At 33.8% G+C, this 27510-nt stretch overlaps 1 protein-coding gene across 2 annotated transcripts in view; it reads left to right on the top strand.

The window, feature by feature from the left end:
* Positions 1-27510, top strand: part of LOC108969395 (matrix metalloproteinase-2) — a 333919-nt gene that overhangs the window by 26487 nt on the left and 279922 nt on the right. The window lies entirely within an intron of this gene.

The raw sequence follows: 27510 nt of genomic DNA, 5'->3' as shown, positions 1-27510 counted from the left end.
ATTTTTTGAATATTTCATTCATGTATCGTATAGACTAGATATCAAAAAATGGCAAATTAGGTCGGCAGAAGATAAAACTCAATTCATGGAAAAAAAATTTAGGTTAGAAATAGGTTTAGATCATGGGTTTAATAGTGGACATGCCAAAAACAGACGCTAGACGCTTTTTTAATAATGCTGGTTTGGCTTCTCAAATAATGGGCGTTGACGAAGAGCTCATACTAAGATGTGCAGCATTACTCAAGCTATGTTATCAGGATATAAAATAAATGCGGACAAATTTAAGCAATTCGCACTTGAAAGTGCTAAAGGGCTTGTAGAGAAGTACCCTTGGTTCTATCTTCCACCTTCAGTTCACGAGATCCTAGTGCATGGTTCCGAAGTCATCGAAAGTGCAATAATATCCATTGGAGAACTATCAGAGGAAGCTGCGGAAGCCAAAAACAAGGATATTAAGAGGTATAGGCTTCAACATACGATGATTTTTATTGAGGTTTACAACGTCCTTATTTTTCTTCCAAATTAATAAAATTTTTATTTGAACTGTAAAAAATAAATTGTTTAATTTTATAATTATAATTATTAGATGGCATTAGATGGTTTTCCTTTCTATTTAATAATAATAAATCCGGGAATTGGAACAAAATTTATCACATGCTCAGGTATTTTAACATCAGAATTATATATGTAGAATATGAAAAGTGGGCGATAAACAATTGCGATTTTTTCAGAATATCGTACTTGCATGAACAGAAATATGCTGCGTATATTGCAGGTCAGTATCTCTATTCTAACAATTTTTGTCGCTATCCTCCATACAAATGGAACCACTGTGCAACGGTTCCATCACTATATAACGGAGTTTGAGAGACGAAGCATTTGCAGACTTTTTTTATACTTCTTTTTATTTTGGGGTATAAAAACAGCAAAAATAAGGTATGAATAATTCGAGCTTAAACATAATGTTGACCGGTGTAATCTATACATGTGTTCAAAAATTTAAAATGACGTCAATACTTAATAAACTTAAAGCGCCGTGGGAAGTACACCTTAACAACCATACATATGTATATGTCGTAGTCTGTGCTGGCCCAAAGATCAAATTATTTAAACTGCAGCAAGAAACCGGAAATATGCTTCCTTTTTTAACTAAAATGATTTAAGAATCTGCAACAACTCATATTATGTAAACTTCATTTAACTGTCAATAATGTTTTGACTTATTTGCTGTTAAGAAGTTCCAATGCATTTGAGTAATCCCAAAGTCATTTTTGTATTCACTTTTTCGTCAGCAATAACTGGATTGAATAATTTTGATATTTAGTTTAAAAAATGTTTACCTGTTTAATTATCTGTAAAATCTTCGCTTTCTATATTGGCAACATCAATGAAACCTTGGCCGAAAATAGTTGATTTAAAGTTTAATTGCTTTAACTTCAATTAACTGAGTGCAGGAAGAAGTCGTAGTAGACATACATATCGACAAGCAGCAAAATGTAGTAAGAAAAGAAAATTAGTCGATGATTTACATATAATTAAAACAAAAAAATGTGATTATAATTCAATCCCAATTTAGTGAAATTCTTACGCAACATGTTTTATCAACGTTGGTTGTATATGTATAGTACTTACTTATAGTCTTCACTTTTATCGACATCGACTTTTTAATATATAGTATAACTTTAATGCTCTCAATAGAAGTGTTAAAGTTCACATACTAGACTGAACTTTGAAATCATAGCAATGATATTAAACGACTTCATTGCCCATTGTGTTACTTGCACTTATTTGGTCATCAAAGCTCAAGTGTTCTGAATAAGACTTCCTAAATTTTAACTTTTGCTCCTGTTCTGTACATGCAGCATTCATCAGCCACCAAGTGTCCTCGAATAGAGTTGACAAACGTAAGGTTTCACTTATGCGTTTGAAAACGTTAGCAGCAGCTTCAACCTTTCAAAAATGTATGTATTTACATTAGCATACACGCTCGGTGAGTCAGTTGATCGCCAGTTATAAAACTTTGACAAACTGTGGTCAAATGCATACGGTACTTTCAGCGCACTCATGCAACTCAGCAGAAGGTTCCAATACAACTCAGTATGCTTTAACTCGTTCATCTTTTTATATGAGAAAAACGAAGTTGCAACTTCTGCATGTCCTCAAGAACTGGGAAAATGTGAAGTATTGCAGAAAGTGGCATTACTTTTCAAACTAGCAATAAGATTTCTAGATAGAACACAGGCACAAGCAAAATGCACCCTATGAAAACTCATACGGATTTCTCCTTGTCATCTTGCATATTACCTTTCGCCGCATCCCTTGCTCATTTCATTCATGTGCCTTCTGCCAATAAATCGCAAATACTATGAAGAATGATGAGAAACTTTCTGGCAATACATTAAACTAAATATTGGCCAAAGAAGGTAGTCTCTGTATGCACGTGCCGGAAGTGGAGGACGCTCAAACAAATGTTTCCATTTTCCCAATATATTATATCCATAAGTACAACAAACTCATATTTGGTCTGTGGGCAGGGTTAATTTGCTGCATAGCTGCGACTCAATAGGCACACAAATACTCTTTCCAAAGTGCAGTGAAAACAAGAACAAAGGTCGCAAGTCGGACCGAGCCTAAAATAACTTACACAAACACAAATGATTCGATACAAAAAATTTATTTTGATTTAGTTGGTATGACAACTATATGCTATAGCATATCCGTGGCTAAAACGATTCATGTCGGCCCGCTGATCATTTATCATTTACACACTTTATAGGGTCTCTAACGATTCCTTCATGGGAACCTTAATTTATCTTATTCAGGGTATAAATAAGAAACATTGGTTAGGTTGTTTGAGAGACGGCATAGCGTCATTGTGTTAACCGAATCCACAACGGAGAGGTAATCAGTAAGCGATGGTGTGAAGTCTCTCGAGGTAAGTCTGTTTTATTTACAAAACTATGAAAATTTAAAATGGGAGGAACATTAATATATGTAGCCCATTCTATTAAACTATTGTTTTTATATAGTGTCCCATTTTTTAATTGTTTGATAACTTTTCTAGTTTTAACATTGCATTTTTATTGTTGTGTTTATGAACCCATTTTTATCACGTTTTTTCAAAAAAATTTACTCAAAAGATGTTACTTCTGTCGATAGCTTATAAATAAAATGCAGGTCCATTAATTGTCATCCTACACTGAATACTTACAACTTATCTCCATTTTCTTTATATAATCGCCAGGGCTTTAACACCGTTCACCAAAAATATCTTTATTAATTTTTTGTATAGATAGATACTTATTAATTTTACATTTTCAATACCAATCAATTAAAACGATTTTCATAATTAAAAATTGACCTATTCCAGAATTGAAAGTACTTTAAATTATGAATATGTTGAAATGTGAATATAGCCACCGTTCTTTAAAAGTTACTTTTTTCAAATTTCCAAATATTTTCGTAAATAAAGTGGAGTTTGCTTGAACTTTAACAAAGTTTTACACTATTATATTACGTTACTTTCAATTTAATACTTAACTTTTTGTAGAATTTTGTTTTTATACTCTTGCAAGATGTTTTGTTTACCTGGCGGTTTTACGTATCACCAGAAAAAATGCGAAATAAAACATCTTGTATATATCCTTTATATTTGCTTATTAAGGTACCCAGGAATGACTTTTATCGCAGAACAAAATTTTGTTGTGAAAACCGTGGTCGGTGGCCATCTTGTTTGAGACCGTTGCCAGAGAGTGCGACGCACTTTTTGCTAAATTTTTGTAAATGGTAAATCAAAGTATGTACGAGTATAAATCAAGTAACACCAGTTAAAACGGAACTGAACTTGCCTCATTGAAAACCACATGTCTTAAAAACACTTCCTTGTCCAGCTTAGCGTGTTTCGCAACGAAATTTAGTCTCGGAAAAAACTAAGATACATAAAAGCTTAACATTCACACTATTAGATGTACACTTACTCCTGCTTCATGTATGCTCATAAATAAGTTTTGAGTTTTGTTTATTTGTAGTGCTATGTGCCTTTATAAAAACAGTTTTCTAATTCCTTCCACACACCCACAAAATGTTAGTTTATTGTTTTCACATATATATTTCTTATTTTATATACATATTAGCGCCATATACATATCTACGTTGTGCATTAACAATTCATCAAGCTTACTTTAATTAATTAAATGCAATATTTACTACCAAGTGCAACTAGCAGACTGGCATCACCTTATTGTTGGCCATAAACCATTCGGGTAATATATGCCTGCCAAAGGACGATGAAACATATGAATTCTTTCCAGGAATTCGTATGTGCAAGTAGAAATTAATGCATTTTTAAACACTTATATGGAAGTCCTTGCAATAGGAGCGAGCAATTCTGGCGTTGCTTATCGAATCTCAAGTCGATAAATTGTGTACTTATTTTTACGTTTTACTTCGGGACTCTCACCTGCCCTCTAACGTCTTATTCCTTTCATTAAAAGCATCGACGAACGTTTAACAAGCTAGTGGTCACGGTGAGCTGTGTAACAATTCTCAACAACGGTAAATTTTCAATTCACCTTTGCAGCCATTTATCATTATTTGTCACAGTAGCCGGCGACAATTCACTCGCCCTTATAATTTTATTGGCCAAAACGAGTGGTTTCTTCTTCCCGCGTACCAGGTACTTATACCTTTACCCAACTAATGGTATGGTGTTATTTTGTCATTATAGTACCGATCTAACTGAGATGCTATTGAACTTGATGGCAAGTCTCATATACACAAAATATTCATTGCAAGATTTTGCATTGTGTAATATAATTTTTAATATAAATGATATTTTTAAGACTTTAAAGATATCTGTATAAATGCAGTGAAATCCGCTGAAATTCCGTTGATTTTCAAATAAAAATTATCGACTATTTTGTCGGGGTTGCAATCTTAATAATAATATCAAAGTCTCTATTACGCGGAACGTATAATATTATGTTTAACATGAAACTTGTTCTGCCTTATTATTTATTTTATTGATTTTGTTGGTTACGCTCTTTATAAAAACTCAACAACTGCTGCAGGAAGCATATTTAATAATTTATATCTATAGATGTTATTCAATGGCCTTTGGGTTTTCTATAAAATACTATCATTGATTTTAAGTCTTAAATTTTACAAGGGAAAACAGAGAAACTTGTATTTTGAAACGGATCTAAAATATGAAAAATAAAACATGGGGACATTGAATATAGTGGCTATAAAACTAGATTTAGATTTTATGTTAAATAAAAAGTCATTGAGAAATGTATGGACAATTATGTTAAGTTTCTTAATACTGATACAGAAACTACCAGACTGATTTACATTTGAACAATTTCCTAACTTGTTGCAGTATATAGATGAATTTAAAGGTCGTTTATAAGAGTTTAGAATGTGCAGTTTTTCTTGTTTTGGTTAAGGATTTCTTAAACTTCGAGATACTTTCATTTTTCTGCAGACACTTTTATCAGTAAAAGTATTAAATTAGAGTCTACCAGCATAAATTTTGTTCAAATTGATCACTGATTATGAAAATAAAACTTTATATATAAAAGCAATATTCCTGGTATAAATGTAGCATATTATAAATGTTCCAATTTTTATGTAAGATATCTTAGCAAAATTAAGCGAACGTATAATATTGAATATACACTAGTTTAATGTCGGATATGTGTAAAATTAGTCTTTGAAATACACAAAGCTTCTATATATGTGACCTGGTCTACGGAAAGGGGGCTTAGGTGTTAAAAAATCAATTTTCACTTCTTAGTTGATTCGAATGGAAGATGAGATGCTTTTTCACGTGATAGAAAACTAGTTTTCGCACCGGGTCACATATGTATTATTATACTGATATCCGTTATTATACATGATTTTCTAACGAATATGTCGATCAGTGTGTAAGTTATTGTCATACAAATTCGCGGAAACATCTTTTCAAGTATATTACTTCATTATACTTTAGTAATGCAATGAGTTAGACCTTCCCCTAATTAAGCGCATTTGGGTTGTGTTTATATCACACATTTCTCATTTCATTAATTAGGTTAATATAACTATTTCGAATATTAAGAAAAATATATTAATAAAACTAAGTCTTCCTATAACCTATTATACACTTGAGTAATACCAAATATGAGTATGATTGTAATTTATTGACGGCTTCATCGGATAATCATTATTGAATTCTTACGCAAATTTCATTATAGTTTTGTCAACACCGTAAGATATTTCACCACCAAATTGCGAAAAGTCATAAAATATAAAAAAGTATTGTCTTAGTTCTTCCTTACTGAATTTCTCTCAAATTTAAAATATTAGTTAATCATATAAGCTAATTTCGAGAGAATGCAAATTGTGATAGACATTTAATGTGCATGATACAAATTATCGCTAAACCTTTTACTATCCGCGGAAAACCGTTTTACTTTAATCAATAATTTATTTATTATGCAGTGTAATAAAAGTTTGATTAAATCTCATTAAAAATCTATTTTTGAATTGTTTCATATTATTTTTAGGGATAGATTTCATTGAATGTTTTTCCATAGAAACCAGTTTACTTATTTTCTTTCATATGTATATTGCATTTCTTAGTCATTGTAATTATTTCACACTTAACTGCCACTGCCAAGTATCGGCCGCAATATCAAAAACTGAGACCGTCAACTAGCTAACTGTCAGCGTACACATATAATATTATATTTGGTGCTTAAATTTGTTTGTCCAAACACCCTGTCAATTGTCATTTGACCCTTTATACCCGCGGCCACAATAGAATATACGGCAGCCAATCAAAGTTAAAATTAAGTTGTTCATAAAGGAACATTTTTTACTAAGTAACCTTAATTCGGTTTGAAAGAACTTGGTTAGGAAGAACTAGTAAGCCCGTTGGATACGCTTTGGTTTCAGATTTAGTTATACATATAGTTGTTATAAGAATTGCGCCTGTGAAGGGTATTATAGCTTCGATAAAGCCGAGCTTAACGTTTATTCTTGTTTATTGATTGTTTGTAAAGTGATTGTAATTATTGTGAGTTTAAATATTTTTGTCTTGCAAATAGCTTAGTATTGTACAGACAATTACTGTCAGATGTACATTTACCTTAGCTCGGCCTAAATGATTTAAGATACCTACCATACACACATATTTACAAACTAATTGTGCATTAAATTCCAAATGTAAATCAAAAGTATAGGAGTTTTTATGTCAGGAGCTACAAACCCCATATGCATATCTATGTAGAATTACAAATATCCTTTGAAGCTCAAAATTTCTCGAAACTAAACTTTCCAAACAATATTGACACATTGTCAACTCCCTTTATTAAGATGTAAGTTCTAAACAATAATCATCGAAAAAATGGTATAAATATCAGATTTACTGACGGATCACAAGGAATATGCAGATTTGATATTTAGATGATTACAATTCAAATACTGGAGCTAAATTTTTTTTTATTTCCGAATCTAAGTTTTTAGAAACTATATTAATTCTTCTTCTTCATTGGCGTAGAGACGGTTATAGCCAAATTAACAACAGCGCGCCAGTCGTTCCCTTTTTTCGCAGTGTTGCGCCAATTGGAGATTCCAAGCGTAGCCAGGTCCTTCTCCACCTGGTCCTTCCAACGGAATGGGTGTCTTCCTCTTCTTCCCCCGGCAAGTACTGCGTCGAATACTTTTAGAGCTGAAGTGTTTTCGTCCATAAATAAATTACTTTTATTAATAACTACTGAAATATAGGTAACCTAAACCGTATGTTGCACATTCATACTAACATATTCAGTTAAAAATCGAAGAGTGTTCGCATGCCAACCATGCTGAAGAACTAGTTTCGAGCGTTTGTATTACTGCATTAATATTGAATTCATATGTTTATATATACTATAGCAACATATTGCTACAGAGTATAATAGTTCCGTTCACCGAACGGATCACCTAAAACTAATCGAGATAGATGTAGGGTTATGTATACTCATATAAATGATCAGGAGGAAGGGACGAGTTGAAATCTGATTACAGCCTGTTCGTCCGACTCTCCGTCTGTAACTTGGGTAAAAATTTAAATATCTTAATGAACCTTAGTATGCAGGTTCCTTAGTACAAAAAATTATGAGTTCACAGAACGTTATTAATCGAAAACCTATAAACTACCATAACTAAGCACTAAATTATGATATAAAACTGTAAATAGGCACAGGGTATCGCAGTAGCAATAGGCACATGTGGGTAAACAATTTTGATATTTCCTAATTCACTAAAGCAACAAAAACCCAATTCACCCAGCGGAAATATTATGAAAGCTCCTACCGACAGTGTGAAAATTGGAAGATCATGCCGTTCACTCCCAACATAACTTTTTTGTTAAAAACTACTTAAAGCGCTATAAATCAATAACTAAATACGCCAGAAACATTAAACTTTCCTTAAGAGATGATATAGATTTAATGGAGCCGGGGACAAATCACATCTCCAGGCTCGCCCCACCGATTTCAACTAAATTTGGTTCGTGACATTCTTATGTTATAACCCAATTTCATCTGATTCTTTCCTTACGAGTGTACAAATCAAAAAGCAATTAATATAACGGGCACCAGTAATATCTTTACAGTGATTAGGCCCGTCTATTGCCAAAAATTATCCAAATCCAACAAAAACTGTTGACGCTCCTAGGTACTGAATATTTGGATCTCAGTACCTATAGTTGACTTTTTACCGAAAATATTGGTCAATGTGTCTGATTTATAATTGAAATTCAGACAGAATCATTTCCTGATAGTAGTATGTCTGTGTTCTACAAATGGGTTAAGTGGGGTGAAAACCTCATGTAGCCTCCACATAGCTTATATCAAGATTTTCAAATTTCCGGGTGCTCTATACCGTGCTAATAATGATTAAATCGGGTGAAAAGTCGCCCTAGATCAAAAACAACTAACAACCCTTATGTATCTGAGCTACGTCCCTAGCTTTAATCCTTTAAAGTTGCATGAATATGAAATTTTCGCTTATACCCGAACTTAGCTCTTCCTTGCTTGTTTAAAGTGAAATTTAACATGTGAACATACTTGTATTATATAATTGCATTTATGTTATTCTGAAAAATAAAGCACACAGAAAGAGAGATGGAAATATACATATTTATATTTCCTAATCATACGTTTGTAGATGTGTTTCTCGTTTGTATGTTTGGAACTTCAATACCACACGTTTCAAAAATCTTTTCCACGGCTATCCATTTCCGTTATATCATGCTCCACTCAAATAACGTTGTGTACGTTTTTCGAATAATGAACAGTTTATGTAGTAAATAAAAATTTAGTAAAGCAGCATAAATGGAGTCAATAAGCGATAGTGGCTATCAGTCATGCGCTTACGGAAGTTTGATGCCTATAGATGGGTCAATCGTAAAAGGCGCGACAAAGTGTCATTTTTAAGAGTATTTTTTACTTTATACGTATATAATTAGCGAAATAGCTCGAATTTTTTCATATGAAAATACGTATGTATATACGTACGTAAATTGTTTTGCAGAAAAATATAAATTTCTTATAGGGATATAAACGTCGAAGAATAATAAAGAATACTTAGATGGTGAAAAATATCACGAATTTATTTTATATGCATATATGAAATTATAAATGGATCTCGGACATATAACTTAAAAGGATAGTAATCTTACCCGTAAGAGTTTTGGGGGATATCTTAAATTACTGCATTTGAATATCTGTTTTTTGAATATCTTAAATTACTGCAAGTACCAAAGAAACTTCTGCTCATAACAAATGTGGCTACTAGTGTTTAAAACGCCAAAACCCGAAGTTCACTGTTCAAAAGTGTTGTAGTTAAGGGGTGCAGTTGACAAACCACTATCGGTAGTCTAAAAAGTTTATGTTAATTAATATATTAGTATTTTAATAAAATTTTCCTATATCGAAGAAAGTTTCCTAAAATCCTGCTTAATATTTGAACCGGCTAGTAACAAAGGCTATACCTGCGCGTTGTAATTACGGTTCTCAAAATAAAACACGAGTTTTTAGTATTGAGCTTTTTATTTTTTATATCTTTATAAAAATGTCAAAAGTACAGAAGCGTAGTTTCGTTAACAACGCAAACAGCTTTTATCAGATTTGTGCCCAGTTAATCCTTAAACCACAGAAGAGGACAATTACGAAAATCTTATCGCAAATATTTTAGCTATGCTGTGTTGTTAAACTTGTGCTGCAAATCTGAATAAGTGGTTCCATGGTAACCGATTATCTATGTCTTTTGTAGTTCCAATGATTTTGCGACAAGTATAATAATGGAATATCCAGATTCGCGCAAAGACCTGTTCCTCACAGATAAAGCTTACCCGCTCTAGCTTCCTCAGCGAATTGGGAATAAGATTTGGCATATGAAGGAAAGCTGTACAGTGCAGAAATCGGGCGCTACCCATTCTCCTGAAAACAACGACAAAAGAAACCCTGACCTGGTAAGAGACCTTCTCTTCACCAAGGGCCATCGTGAGCTAATGGGTTCAAGACAACAACAGTGGAATTTACTGGCATTACGAACGAAAGTAACCATTTTTGGAAACCGTGAAAAAGACCTATTCTAATTTGGTGTTAGCCCAGTGATTTTATGGTATGATTGGGTTTTGCGCATAATCCGGAGGAGTGATGCTTATTCATAGACTACGAAATTTTATTTATTCCGCAGACGTCCTACATTTTGAGATGACAGAGATCCGGAGAATGTCTTCCGTTACGCCTTCAATGCTTAGAAATAGCGTTGGCAGCGCTGCATCGACGGAGAAGGTATTGTATCGATTGGTTCAATAAATTTTTAAATCGACTCAGTCCTATTACTCTCCGGACAAACCCTGTCATTTGGATTCCTGGGAATTTATTAATATAAACCAAAGGCTCAATTGATCGATAATTTAATGCTCTAAGATATACATACATATTGGGATAACTTTTATTCCGCACAAGAAAATATTTGCAAACAACTGTTAAGTGAACAAAACTATCATACTCTGTAGCAACACATCTCGCATAAATAATTGCACCAGTGAAATTTCGAAATCCGCAAGCGAGTCAGCTGGTTATTTTTCCATTTCACAAAACCTGAAAGTTAATGAAAGCTTTGCGTGCGTGTAACAGCTTTTAAGAAAAATTGCTACAATCGAGAAATTAAAATTCAAAGCTACCGTTCCTTCAAAAATAAATGCCGCTTTAATGGATAAATATTTAAAAACCATTCTGTGATTTGCTAGTATGGTATTGCTAAGATTAAAATTATTATGTTATATATATTACTTTACTTCACTTCTCTTCTTCTCAATTCACTACTACATGTTTTTCGTTCGAATTTCTCTATTGTTAAGTTCCAAATAACTTTAAATAAAACCCGAGTTGCTAATTTATTGATTCAAAAGTTTATGATCAAAAACTAAATTTTTAAAATGGAAAAATAATTTTTTAATTTAATTTTGTGTATATAGACTTTTGGAGGCACATGTGCTTTCAAAATATCAAATCTCTGATTAAAACTTAAGACATGAGTAATTGATATCAAGGTAGAACGTCGTTTATAAGTTTAATAGCTGTATCAACATCTTTTACCAAAAGTTCGCAGTAAACTACAGCCAAACATCGCCCTATATAGCGTTGATATATTCATAAGTTTCTGCATTTAAAATCTAGCCAAAATATCACTGAACCATTTTATTTTGCAATAATAAGAATTTTCATTGTTTATTGTGGTTTCCGATAATAAGAATTATATTTTATGACGACATAAAGCATTTTGATATATTCGTTTTCAAACCTACTTCCATATCCCTTTCAGACCTAGCTATAACAATTGTGAGATCTGGATTTAACAACTACCTAAAAAATTTATTTTTCATGTGTTGACCTACAAGCAGTGATTGTGAGAAATTTTTTCAATAGAACTCCAAAAAAAAATTTTTTTAACGATAAATAGCGGATCACAAGCTTTAGTTTCAAAGAGTAATTTAGCAAGCTTGGACATGCATCCAAGTGGTGAGTGTTTTTATTCTTCTTAAACATATACAACTAAAATTATGATAGTGATTGAAGTTACCATAAAATTTCTCAAGTGATTGTGCTCATTTAAATTAATTTGCTGATAGTTATTATTAATTGGAGGGCAGTAAAATATAGATATCAAAATTGTGTTATTCAGGCACAGAGTACAGTTTCGTTGCATGCTCACAAATGTGTTATCTCCCAATTTTTAGGAAGATTTTTCGATTTGGGCAACAGCGATGACGTTGAAGCAGTCCTAGACATTTTAGATCAATCTGATATAGACTTCAGTGATGATGATGACAATGTAGATGAAACTTGGAATCCGTTTAACGTAAACGCTGGTAGGGAAGAAAGCGATAAAAGTTCACATGACGATGAAGGGGATCCAGAAGCTCAACAATCAAACTTCGCGGGCACAGCGGTCATACAACCGTCATCGAACGCTATACCTAAACCCCACCCCAGGAGAGAAATTTAGAAAAATGTACTTAGATAATTATTTTCCGGAATACCATGAGAATGAGAATGTGGTGAAATTTACCAAAAAGTGCGTCTTGGATAATCATGGTCAAGAGGCGCGTTATGTAACAGCCGATATAAAACGATTTTACGGGTGTGCAATCATAATTGGCAACTGATATCACTAACTACTCGATTGACGAACAAATGATACCATTCACTGGAAGATGCCCTGCTCGGCAAGTAATCAGATGAAAACCCCGGCCCATTGGATTAAAAAATCTGGAATGCGCAACTTCTACAGACATTGCAATAAATTTTGAACTCTTCCAAGGGGCAGGGACATTTGAAGCCTGCAGTCTTGGACATGGGCCATCTATAGATATATACTAACAAAAAAACTTACCGAAAGGCAGCCAAATATATTTCGACAGGATTTTTACTATACTGTACAATAATGGCAAACAGGACACCTAAATGTGTGACAAAGAAATGGACTGTCAAGGTGTTTTTTGACTTTCTTTATCTGGCAATCTATAATTCATGGATGGAATAGAGAGCAGACTGCAAGATTTCCGGACTACCAAAGTCGAAAGTCAAGTCATTTCTAACATTAAAAATGGAGCTTGGCACTGTACTAGCAGCTTACTTCGAAGCTCCTGATCAGGTTGAACCCTTTAAATTGCCTGAAGACTTTTACGGAACAAAATATCGACCTCGTGATGCACCTGATGACATACGTTATGATCGCTATGACCACTGGCCTTCAATTTCAGATGATCCGCCGAGGGTTTGTCGCAATAATTGCGGAAGTCGATCGAGAGGAAGATACCAAAAATGTAAGGTTACCCTTTGTCTGGCAAAAAATAAGGACTGTTTTGAAAAGTACCATACACGTAACTGGCTAAAGTATATACAATTGCTTTCTATTTCTTAGTAACCTAACTTTCTTTTCTTTTATTCAAACAATTAAAGTTAAAATGATTTTTATAAAATAGTGAAGTATTAGAAAATTTTTGAGTTAAATAAAAAATTTGAAGAATGATCCTGTATTATTTTTGAGGGGATATTTTACAGCTTATAACCTAAATACCACAAATGTCTGATGTCCTGTTTTTAAAAAAGGACACTTTGGAAGCTTTTTTTTAGGTTAATTTTGGCATATATTTCCAGAAAAAATTGTATTCCAACGTCTAAAGCGAAATTATTAAGAAAAGTATCCCTAGGTCTGTAAGGGATATGGATAAATTCAACAAAACGGTCAACAAAAAAATTATTTTTTCTGGGGTTCCTGTTCTCATGCTTGAATTCTGATTCTAGACATTGAAAAACACTTAAATATTAATATTTAGTTCTTTAAGTTTGCTTTGGGCTGACCTACATTGATAAATATATTTTGATTTATTTCACATATCAAAGACGGCAGACAACATCTGGGCCTACTCCGAGGAGCAAGGAGAACGTTTTCACCAAGATGTAATCTACTTTGAACGTCGGGCAGTAAAACGAGAATATGATAATATTTGGGGTTTATTACGAGAGAGCTCATATGAGTATACGGGTAAAATAAATAAAAAAATATTCACTTTTAAACAGTAATATCTGCTTAAAAATCAAAAAATTGCTCTAATTTCTACAAAAGCAAACTTTAACCAGAAAAAAAAATTTTCCTTATTTTTGCAATAGGAGAAATCTTTATCTTACCTTTAAAAATTGAGACGTAAACTTACAATTCACTTGTGGTATATTACGATTCAGGACTGTATTTACACTTTGAAATCAGTTAACTTACATCCTAAGGAAAACCGAGCTCGGTGCAAGTATTGAGGATGATGCAAGCACGGAGTATCTTTTTCCATATAAAATAAAAGAATTTTTATGTGTATTTTAATTAAAAAATCCTTAAGTTAAATATTTTAGTATATGTATATACATAATATAGATAGGTACACATATGTAATATGTATTACGTAGAAAAAAAAAATTTTGATTTTTAATTTTTTGGTACAAGCTCGCTAGTTCAGTACTACGTTTTGAGCCGCTGAAGCGCCCATTCTAGGCAAATATTGACTGTTGGTATTGTCTCCGCCGACGTAACTTTCTTCGTATTGAGAATCACCTGTTTCTTCACCTTCAGTAGAGTTATCATCATTAGCACAGTGAACTTCATGGACTCCAAAGTAGGTTTAACAATCCATTGCTCAATTTCAGAATTGTGTGAATTTTTGATGTATCTTCAGCTAGCAGTAAACGTAACTCTGAAAAGGAGATGTCATCTTCATTATACCATTCGTTTGTTATGTCAAACAATTTTTGAAAAGATTACGTAATTGAAGACACATTAATGGCACTACATGCATTAAATAAAAAACATATTGCGTCTTTCAAGCTAAGGCTTTTCAGAGCTTCTTCTACTGATTTTCCTCGTCAAATGATGTGATGTAAAAGGCTTGTTTTGTAGTTCATTTTCGTAAACCTTATGACATTCTGGTCCATGGGCTATACCAGCAGCAGTACAATTCGGAGGAAGACACATCACCAATATTTTGCCATCAGTACTCTTTATTACGTATAAGTAAAATAGCCTTTTCGGGAAGATTTTCTCCCCGGAGAAACTCTTTTACCTGCAGCTTTAAGAAATTTAAAATTGATAAAGCAAAACATCTACACATCTACAAATGTTTTGTGAAACCATTCTTCAAATAAAACCAAGGTCATCCAAGCACTTTTATTTCCTGTGTAGACAACAGGAAAATCAGCAAAAGTTTTAATTGAGCGTGGATTCAATGATTTCACAATAACCTGTAATTTTAATCTATGATTACCAGACGCATTCGTACAAATAATTTATTCTTTCTTTACTGATTTTATGTCCCGGAGCCGAGGTTTCTTTTAAGCGCACAAAAGTTATATTAGGCAAAAGCTTCCACAGGAAGACAGATGCATCGGCATTGTATATCTGCTCCTTGTTCAAACCTAAATCAGTAATTTTTTTCCCGAAACGCACATGCCTAAGAGTTACAACCATTCATCATGGAAAAAAACGGGACTTCTCAGAAATGTATTCCAGCTAAGTAATTGTTACCAAAATCAGCAAGGTCTTGGTCGCAAGTATCGAGGTCAAAATGTTTTTATGTCGCAAGTACTGAGTGCATAATGTAAAATTTCTTAGTTGCAAGAATCGAGTTGTTTCAAGTATCGATATGTGCAAGAATCGAGGTACCACTGGATTTAGTAATCATGCAACTCTTGTTGAAAGGTATTCGGGTTTGATCATCCGATTGGTGACTACTTATTGATTTTGCAAAAACTGTATACTGGTTTTTAGAACAGTTGCTACAAATTACAACTTTTGAAATTAACCGAAATTTTATAATTTATTTCAGTATTAAGGTTGTTTAACTATGATTATATATTTTTAATTATCTGGTAATATAAAATGGACCACATATTGAAATTGATGTCAATCTCGAGGGAACTAGGAGTAAGTTTTTCATACACGCAAGTGGTGCGCCCAAATTTTGCAGACTCGCCTAAACCTTGTTCTAAGCCCTTGTTGATTGTTAAGCATTATTAAAATGCAAATGCGGCAAGTATGCTAACCGCCGTTATTTGACTGAGAAGTTAAGTGCATACTGAATGGATTCATGTAATTAATTTTAGTAGATAGAACTTTTTGAAAAAGCGCTAACAATAAAATGTACTCGATTTGAATACGAATTGGCAAGTATTTATTGCTTGGAAGTATTCAATCAAGTAAAGCTGTCCTATTTAACATCCATGTGTGGTTTACGATTACAAAGCAAATACGTAAAGAATTCGGATTTACTTGTTTTATTATTAACTTGCTGATTTTTATTTATATTGGTATATTCGGTAAGTTAAAATAACGCCGTTCTCCATCATTATAACATATGGCCTGGAAATCTCATAGCAAAAAATCCGTATTTGCAATGACGAGACTAAATTTTTTTACGAGCGAAAAAGACGCGGAGAATATAATCATCAACCATCTTTTTAATCTCAACAGCATTTCTTCACATATAACTAGTGCTGCTATAAAACAAATTTAAATATTGAACCCGAGTCATTGATCCGAAAGCTATTTAAAAAACATATGCATTAAATTTTTCCAAGTTTTTAGTCAGCTCGAGATTTTATGATGCAAATCTAATTCCGTAAATCGTTCGAACAGCTGCATTCCAATGTGCAAAAGTTAAGTTTGCATTTTAAGTATATTCTCTCGAGCCGCCTTTCAAAGTGTTTTATAGATTCGTTTCAATCAAACTTGTATTTTTTAATCGTAGAATATTTATGACTTCCAAAGTGTACTTTTCTTCCAGTAGTTGTTTAGTTAGAGCAACTATCATGATGAAATCACGTGTCTGCACTGCTGTGCTCCACATGGCGTTTGTAATACATCCGTTGTATGTAACTGTCGCACTGACCACGAAGCCACCATAAACTTCCTAAATATTTAGAAACCTCAGTACGGTCAGTTTTATATATTTTGTTTGAGCGTGTATTAAAAAAATTTCCATCCTGGAAATAAAGCGAAACTTTAGTGTTATATGATTTTTAAACGCAAGCTCTGTGGCAGCTTGCTTTTCCGTTATGCTCTCATTTCTGTTGCATTCAGTTTTACTGTTGTTTCAACAATTAAACTGAATTACGCAAAACAAAGTCATCCACCTTTCAGCACTCCACGGCCATTTGACCTTTCGTATATTTCTGCCCATTTTTGCATTGCACGTTTCTGTTGCAAACGTTGAAAACTTTGCCGTTATGTTGAAGTTACAAGGTATCCACAACAACAAGACTAAAAGAAATATAACTATTGAATAAATGAGTAGACGATTGCAAATTTGTGTCAAAGGTGCCAGGATGCAACGTGACGTATACGTGGTACTTTACTAAATCGCTCCAATCCTGAACTTTCGATGTAATTTGCGTACACAGATATACAAGTCTTTGTGAAAATATAGTATAGTACTTATGGCTGTACACACAAAGACTAGAAGAGGCATCACCAAATGAATTAATAGGATCATCGTAAATTGTCATGAGTATCGCTTAGCGTGCGTCGAATAAATTACGTAGTAGAATTTAAAATATTTTAAATTAAGAAGGTCATTTGGTAAAACACCGAATTTAACAGTCAACAAATGCAATTAAACTAATGGAAAACGTTGGAAACAACGAAACATCTCATAAATGTAATTGAATATCACTTAAGCGATATGTCTGYCTGTCCATCTAACTGTCAGATTGATATCATGCATATCGCTTAACGCACGTCTCACCTCGTTCATTCGAACCAACACACGGTTGCCTACCAGATACAATGAGCTTGACTACACAACTCCATCATCTCCTGAAAATCCTGCAGCCAATATTCAAAAACCACCCACCTCATGGCTTCTGTCCAATGTGACATGAAATTCCACTTATTCCAAATTCAATTATGCAATTCAGATTACACCAATATATGTATGCACATGCTGGTGCGTAAATATCCTTATGTTTCATGCCAAACGCATGCCTATAGGCATTATATGCGCTTATACATATGCATGTATGTACATACTATACATTTAATATGTGCGTAGATATGCATATGTGACTGTGCAATTGAGGAGGATTGGGTGAATGGCAAGTCTCCCATCAAATCGGTGTAATCAAACTTACTATATTCGGTCCGGTCCTCATTTAGCTTTTCATTCTTCATGAAAACGACAATGTAGTCGATGCAGTAACGGGAAACAATTTTATCTTTAAATTGAAGATAAAACAATAATAATTTTGTAAATTATATTTTGACTCCATAGGCAAAGCGATATACTGATTTGGTGTTTTATCTGAACCATCAAACAGTTAATCAAAAATGATATGTACAAAAGGTATTCGAGTTTTGAGTTCGGAATAGTTACACATTTTATGTTTTTAAGTAAAATATAGTACTTAGAACAAAATAGAAATATTTTGGATTGTTTTTTTATATTTTTTATTTTTTCTTTTTAGTTTAATTACTTTAGAAGTTATAAAGAATATACTGAAATAGTCTCACCTATTGGATATTATATACATATTATTTTTATTGGTTACATAAAAATCTTAATTTGTTTAAATATGTGATTTCTCGTGGAATTTGTAAAATGTACGCTTGGTTAAATTTTATTATACATATGTAAATGTGCTGAAAGCGTTTTAAAGCATTATCTTGCCATTTATTTTTAACATTTGACATCTGAGCAGAATCGCAAACGACAGTAATGAGCATGTGAGCACTAAGTATTGGGTTCGTCGACGGAGCGGTTGACTAAGAAACTGTCAGTTACCTATTGCAAAAATCATACAAACAAAACTAACAGGCAATAAAATATGAAATTATGAAAAAATCCGCAGTTTATTTTCAACTTGCAATCACAGGGTCATATTTTTGCATCGTTTTATGCAAGATATTGCCTTTATTTAGTATAGCTTTTAATAGCGCCTGCTGTACGCAATACTACAAGGATATGTTCATATGTATTTCAAAGCCAACCATGATTTTACGGAAGCTTTTGACCATTAATATGATTCGTTAAGTCAATACCGTAAACTTTCATATCTTCATATTCAAAATATTAATTGTTATTTGGTTTGAAATTTGCATAAAGCAATAAATTCATTGTAATTTGTAAAACGACCAGTAGACAGGCATACTGAAATTGTGTGTGCCACTCATGTGCATATTACCATGATAATCCGAAACATAAGTTCTTTTCCCAGATTAGACGTAACTTAAAGACAAACTATTGCCGTGTAGCCGTTTTGGTACGCACATTAAATGCCATTTTTTAATTAGGGATCTTTAATTCCCGCTTACTTCACATGCGAGAAAAGTGATGTTGACTCAGCCAGCGTAGCCGCTGTCTTTTAATTCGCTAAACTATGTCAATGTCGCCATATATCTCATACAGCTCATCGTTCCATCGAATGCGATATTCGCAGTGGCCAATATGCAAAGGACCAGATATCTTTTGCAGAACTTTTTTCTCGAAAACTCGCAATGTCGACTTGTCCAGTCTGGAGAAAGTAGAACTAACGGCGCGGGTGTTGAGGCCGATGATATCAATATCATCGGCATACGCCAGCAATTGAAAGAGTGTACTCTTATAGAAGATGGTACCTCAGCTTCGAATTAATTTCTCCATAAGCAGGTTGAAGCAGTCGCACGATAGGGAGTCGCCTTCGTTTGGTATCGAGTGGCCAGAAATGATTCTTTTACATATGACTCAAGCAGCTCACGAACATCCTAAGAACATCCGTTCGAAGGCGAAACATCCCCACCGCTGGGTTTGGGACCCGACATGTAAAAAATCATACCAATGAAAAGGAACAATAGGCCTCGGATGAGAGATCCCCTTTTGATGACGACCGTGGCATTTGAGTTAATTAGGATGAATTTATTTCACCTGCCTTGATCCTTGCAAGCTGCGAGAGCATAAAATATTCGTTTACACTAGAATTTAGCCCTTTTTGGCTTGTTGGCTTTCTTCTATCACAATTGGATATAATAAGTATACAAGAATAGTTCTTTTTAACTGGAACGAAACTGTAAAATATTTAATGTTGTGAAATCGAATGAATAATAATGAAAACGTTATGAAAAATTTTGATTGAAAGCGACGTTATAATTAATAAATCAAGGTAAATTAACTTACACTTGCTTCCTGTTCCAATAGTAAGTATGTATGTATGTATGTATTTGTCAATGCTCGTGTATGCACGTATGTCTCGATGTTGGGGTCAAATACCCGATATCGTACATCCGGACAATATTTAATTTTATTTATACAGGGTGGCTGATGAAAGCCGCTACCAAAAAAAAATTAAATAACTTTTTTTCTATTTAATGAATCTAGTTAATTTTTTTTTATTTTGCAGATTGACTTTTACATTTAACAAAAATGGATAACTGGGACACTGAAACAAGAATTTGGATTGTCCGCCCCTATCACGCACTGGAGTCCGTAGTTTCGGTTCAAAGAGAGTATACGCGCACGTTTGGCGGCAATCCTCCGAGCAGATGGACCATAATGAAACTTGTAAACAATTTTGCCGAGCATGGGACAGTCAACAGAAGACCTTACCATCGAATCCCTTCGGTTCGAACGGAGGAAACAATCGCTGCTGTAGCTGCTGCCATACAAAGCAATCCACGTGTTTCGACAAGAAGCTTATCTGCTCAAATGGGTGTAAGCAGACAGTCATCACAGCCAATTATGCACAAAGATTTGGCCTTATTCCCATATAAAATTCAAATGGCCAACAAACTGAACGCTGCAGACTTGCTTGGAATTTTGTCAGAAGATGCTTCAAATGGTGGAAGAGGATGGAAACATGTTGAACTGTTTTTTCATGTCTGACGAGGTCCATTTTGATTTAAACGGTAACATAAATAAACAAAATTGTCGAATATGGAGTGCTTCCAACCCACAGATACTCCATGAGAGGGAATTGCATCCACTTCGTGTCACAGTGTGGAGTGCAGATTCATCACGCTGCATTGTCGGGCCCTACTTCTTCGAAGAAAACGGTCACACCGTWACGGTTACTGGGGACCGTTACTTAAGCATGTTGAGAGAGTTTTTCTATCCAGAATTACGCCGAATGAGAATTTCTTTCAACTCTGTGTGGTTTCAGCAAGATGGTGCAGCTCCTCACAWAGCCCAACCTGTTATGACAGAATTGCGACGAAAACTTCCCAATAAACAGATATCCAGAAACTCCACATTCCGTTGGCCACCCAGATCGCCTGACCTTACTGCACCAGACTTCTTTTGGGATTATTGCGAACAGGAAGTCCACAAAGCAAAACTAACAAATTTGAATTAACTAAGGCAATCCATTCGAGAAACAATTGCGGCTATTCCTGTCTCAACTCTCCAAGCAGTAATGAACAACTTTTTGGTAAGATGCGCACATGCATCAACGAGCAGGAGGGAGGGCATTTAAATTCCATTATTTTTAAAGCTAATTAAGCTATATTTAATAAAATTGAATGAGCTTCAACATGAATAAAAGAAAAATGAATTCCATACACTGAAAAATAAATTATTTGAGTCTCTTAATGTAGCAAAATTCATCAGCCACCCTATACAAACTGATTAATTAATTGTGTAATTATTTAACCCCGTTGGCGTGTTAATATAAATGTATGTATTTAAAATTTATCACAGATGAAAACTATTTTACATACCAGTAGCCGATAGCCATTCAATGGGAATTTGCAAATGCTAGCTTTAGCTTGCAAGATTGCACGATGACACAAAATGCAAAAATCCTTCACCGAAATATGCAAGACCATGAGAGCACCCATTGCAAAATCTAGTAATATACTTGTATGAATAGCTAAATCGGTCAAATTATTGTGAATGACATTGGGCATGACAATTGTGAATTTGCGCACATTCATTCTTAACAAAAAACTGTAACTAATCTTTATACTTTAAGCAGAAATTACCTTCCCCAATAATTTAACGGCGAAATATGTCATTACGTTAAAAGACAGCTGGCACAGGGTTGCAATAATTTTTGTACGTCTCATTATACGAAAATAAACATGGGTTTTGGTCTGACATATTTCACATCCATTGCAAATAATTTTCTGCATGTATTTGTTGTTGTGCTGTTGTACCGGGTATGCAATAGTATCCGTATGAGAATACTCCTAAAGTGTATCGCACACTTGTATTACTACTACTACTAATAATAATAAATACTCTTCATTCGTAATTCGTAAATGCGGTACAGCTGTCTCTTATACACATCTAGATGTGTATAAGAGACAGGCAATAGTATCCGTATGAGAATACTCCTAAAGTGTATCGCACACTTGTATTACTACTACTACTAATAATAATAAATACTCTTCATTCGTAATTCGTAAATGCGGTACAGTGTCGTACATAGACAGTAACAAAAAAAAGCAACGCGAAAATTCATTTGATTTTGTTGGGTGACTGTAAACTAAGATTGAGTGAGTAAGTTAACATCATTGAACATTATAGGCCTGTCAACGGAACTTGTAGGTTCATTCACGAATTTTTGCCCTTGCGCGGTGTGGTTTTTTAACAGCCGTTAAGATTTTTCAAAGTAGAATTTGATCAAACGCAATAAAAACGAGTTTTTATCATTGCAAACAAACACAAGTCCAATCGATAATCACTTTAATGTACTGTGAATTGCTTTCAAAAAAGCCGAACAGTATTGGACGACGAGTTAAATAGGCCATATTTCAAATAGTGAAAAAAGCACGTCATCGGTACATATTAACTCTTAGACGTTTAGTGAGGTGATATGGTTTATCTTGATTCATTTTGTAGCTACAAATATATGTGTTATCAAATGCGGTGTTTCAAGGAATAATGCCGGTTTCGCTCAACTTTCAATTAAAATCCCTGGACTTTAACTTTCAACATTCATCCAGATAAGCAATCAGGAAAACAAACCATTCGAATATATAAATCGTCTAAAAATGGTTTCGTCCATAAATAAAAATTTCCACTTGCTTCTCCTAAACCCAAATTTAAACGTTATAACAAGTAGCACACGCACTCCATTACTCAAATACGCCAAGAACAGAAATGCACAAAAATATTGCATACGATAATTGGTTTAACTGTCAATATTTTATACATTCAGATTCAATTGGAAATAAGGTACATTCGACAATGACATCGGATTTTGATTAATTCGTTCTAAACTTGCCCAGACAGACCTTATAATATAAAGTTTTTTTTTTTTTTTTTGGTTTAATTTGTCGGAGGACCTAAAGTACTTACACCCGTAATAAACTAAGATAATCATAATCAATTATTGAACTTATTTTGTACTTAAGCGCTATCATAAATGGATTAAATTGGCCAAAACTTAGTGTTAATCTATATGAGTAATAAAAGAATTTCACACTTTGTTGGTTTTATATGTATATCGATCAATATATAATAGTTTAATAATTTAATAATATGTAATTTAAAGCTGTTTTAAATGAACATATCATATCAACTGAGTGAAAAGTTCCAAAGTATTTTTATTTTTACACTTGAAAACTATTCAAATAAACATTAACTAGAAGCTCTATCTGCTTTTTCACTTCTAATGTTTTTTTTTTTTTTCCACGAGAAACTTGCATATTTAGCAGTTAAGAAACAAACTCCTTTCTTCTTTTGTTGTGCACGTTTCATTGCATAGAACAAAAGGAATGCAAATATGAACTTTTTTGTGGAAACATATTTTTAATAGAAAATGTTGATGAAAACTTTCAAGAACATTTTCGAAACAAAAGTTTGTAGCATATTTATGGTGTTTCCTCAACATCTCTGAGTCTACAATGTAAGCGCACGAAAAAAATAAATATTTTATAACGTCTGAAGTATAATATTCACAAAAATTATATACTTGTAGATAAATACTTTTAATTTTTAATAAATAGTCTATAAATTCAGGGGATGATTTTACTACTTGACAATTATAACTATGCTTTTCTGAAGAACAAACTGAGAAAAAATACAAAATTTTTACGATGAAAATCTATATAAAAGTTTCCCTTGCTTACGGCAAGCCCTTGTTGTATTTGTTATTATTTGGAGAAGTTCTTTGTAAAAAAAAATTACGAAAGTTGCATCTATAATATAAAAATGAATCAAAATGTGTTGCTAAGCGCATAAATTTCGCCAAATCTTTTTTTAAATGCTCGTTGAAGTTCAGAGATGGTTTTTACAGCAAGAAAAATTCCAATTATTGCCAGAAACTCCCTAAAAAGAGTCCTTTTCTTTTTCCCATACAAACGTTTTCTTTTGTTTATACATACATATGTAAGTAAAAATTAATGTTTGTTTGTTAGTAACGCTAAGGCTCGAGAATGGCTGAACCAATCTTCATGAAATTTACAGAAGTTGTTCGCTGTGGATCTGGAAAGGTTTAGGAATAAAAAAGCTTATTCTTTTCATAAGGAAAAATCAAAAATTTGGCAATTTATAGAAAGTGCCTTTTTTCCATACAATTTTTTTCTTTTATGTTTTTATATTTTGATTTGTAAATTATTTGAATCGTTCAATTTCGGTGGCTTGCTCAATAATTTTTCTTTTAAATAGCCATATTACTCCGGCCATATTACTCCGGCTATTTAAAAGAAAAATTATTGAAAATTATTCAGTGAGAAATTTATGTGTGTTTCAGACGAAGTGATCAATTACAGGTTGAAATTTGTTATGAAGCCACGAAGAGGTCGCGCTAATATCGGTTGGCTTTCTTTTTGCCATCAACGTTTGGCACACCAAGGCACATGAACGAGTACTCCCAGGATGCGATTCCTGATGCAGAGAAAGATCTAGTATTATACGAAGTAATGAAAACCAATATGGTTCATGGATACCATTATCCCACTTCGGTTTGTATGTCTAACAATAAATGCACGAAACACTATCCACGTACTATCGTCCTACCTCATCAGACGACAATGGCAGAACATTTACCATTCAACTTGGAGGAGTGAATATCCAAGTCCACAACATATGAATCGTACCATATTCGCCATTGTTGTCTAATTCACATTCAAAAGCCATGATAATGTTTGATATTGTAGTTTGGTGAAATCGATCAAATACGTTTGCAAGTACGTCATCAAAGAAAGTAACATGGCGGTTATTGGCCATATTCGATACGCGAACTGCAATAAAACGCTTTCCGACTGTTGTGCGCTCCGCAGTTCATTTGGAGAATGGCCAAAGAGTGTTTTTCAACTCAGAGAATACAGTACAGCCAGCGGAAACACTTCCAACAACAAAATTGACATTGACGAGTTTTTTCTCAACTTGCGTCAGTGATTCGTTTGCGAGAACATTGCTCTATTCGGAAATGCCTTGATATTATACACAGAATTCATCGTCGAACAAATAGTTACGCAGAAAGCAAGGCCAACCACTAGATTGACAGCCAGGTGTGTTCTTAACTAATTCCTTAAGACGAATTTACATAATCCACCCGAAAAACGGCGATTACTTATACTTTCGGTTGGTATTAATAAATGTATGTGGTTCAATTTCATTTGAGACATTGTGTACTGTGAATACGAACAAAATTACCTTGCCGAAGACATTTTACATCGTATTCGATAAGAATTGGAAATAGGCAAATTTTGGTTCCAGTGGTTTGATATCAATTCCACCTGCCTTTTGTCAATTCACTTTAAAAAAATATGAACTCATCACGAATGCTTATGCCAACATTGACCAAATTATCGTAACTACGATGGCATGAGTGCGCGCCAGTTATAAGTGGTGCGTTCTTCTATGTACATTAAAGCACCGGAATAGAACATATTGACATTGAAAAAAATGTAGAAAATCCGAAAATAAATGATTTTTAGTACAACGTAAATTCAACTTCCTTTTCCTTTCAAAATACATTGACATAGCTATAGTAGTTTCCGAGATATGTACAAAAAACTTAGTAGAGGGCGGGGCCACGCCCTTTTTTCCAAAAAAATACGTTCAAATATGCCCTCCCTAAAACGTTCCTTTGTGCCAAATTTCATTTTAATATCTTTATTTATGGCTTAGTTATGACACCTTATAGGTTTTCGGGTTTCGCCATTTTGTAGGCGTGGCAGTGGGCCGATTTTGCCCATCTTCGAACTTATCGATAATATCTCAATTTTTACTCAAGTTACAGCTTGCACGGACGGATAGACAGACATCCGGATTTCAACTCTACTCGTCACGCTGATCACTTTGGCATGTGTATATAACCCTATATCTAACTCTTTTAGTTTTGGGACTTACAAACAACCGTTATGTGAACAAAACTATAATACTCTCCTTAGCCACTTTGTTGCGGGGGTATAATTATACGAAAGGCTTTAAGGTTTAAATAAAAATCAACATTTTTTACTCAATGAAAACCCGGCTTTTGTTTCAGAAGTAATTCGAGTGATCTCAGAAATAATGATGCACTTAGTAAAAAGTTCTTTTTTTTTTCAAAATGAACTTATGATCATTTGTCAAACCGTTGGAGGTGAAAGAATATAGTTTTAATTACATTTGTAGAAAATGTATGAACCTTAGTAAGGGAAGGGGCAAATATAAATTTGTTAAGAAAGAAAGGTATCAAGGTTGATGCGATCGTCATCTGGTGACATATTACTGCTAGTTTTTAAAAAGAGATTGACAGTAACCGATAAAACTTGTGCTGAAAGTTTAATTCTTTCCTTGAGTTTTCTCATTATAACAATTCGCCTGAATATGCATGTAAAAAATTTAAGATATGTTAATTGCGCTGTCAGCTGTGCGTTGCTCTACAACTTGATGCACATAATAGACGACTTCAAAAGCGTACTACCAAACACGTACGTACAATATTTATACGAGGTGTGTTCAAAAAGTATCGCGAATTTTGTGTTTTTTCAAAAATTATTTATTTATTCATGAATATCTATTTTGTCCCCTTCAAAGTAATCCCCATGAGATATTATACACTTGTGCCAACGGTTTTTCCAATCATCGAAGCACTTCAAAAAATCATTTTATTTTATTTCTTCTTCAGCTCCTCCTTCGATGCCGTCTTTATCTCGTCAAGGGAAGCGTAACGTCGTCCTTTCACGGGCCTCTTCAGTTTAGGGAACAAGAAAAAGTCACAGCGGGCCAGATCTGGGGAATACTGTGGCTGTGGCATCATTAGTGTGTTGTTTTTATCCAAAAAGTCGCGCACAAGCAACGATTTGTGAGCAGGGGCGTTATCGTGGTGCAAAAGCCAATTTTTGTCAGATCTTTCGGCCTTCTGAGAACATTTTGTACCACCGATAAACGTTGCTTCGGTCCAAGGTAGCTTCTCCGTATGYCACAGTCAACATTCGGAATGCATCCGCGCACTTAATTTCGTTTTTCACCAAAATTTGATACAGGTTCTTTGATCCATACAACACGTACAAGCAAAGCAGCTG

Source organism: Bactrocera latifrons, unplaced genomic scaffold (assembly GCF_001853355.1).
Source record: "Bactrocera latifrons isolate USDA-ARS-PBARC rearing strain unplaced genomic scaffold, ASM185335v1 scaffold_250, whole genome shotgun sequence".
Taxonomy (NCBI): Eukaryota; Metazoa; Arthropoda; class Insecta; order Diptera; family Tephritidae; genus Bactrocera; species Bactrocera latifrons.
This window is presented reverse-complemented; position numbering and strand designations above follow the sequence as displayed.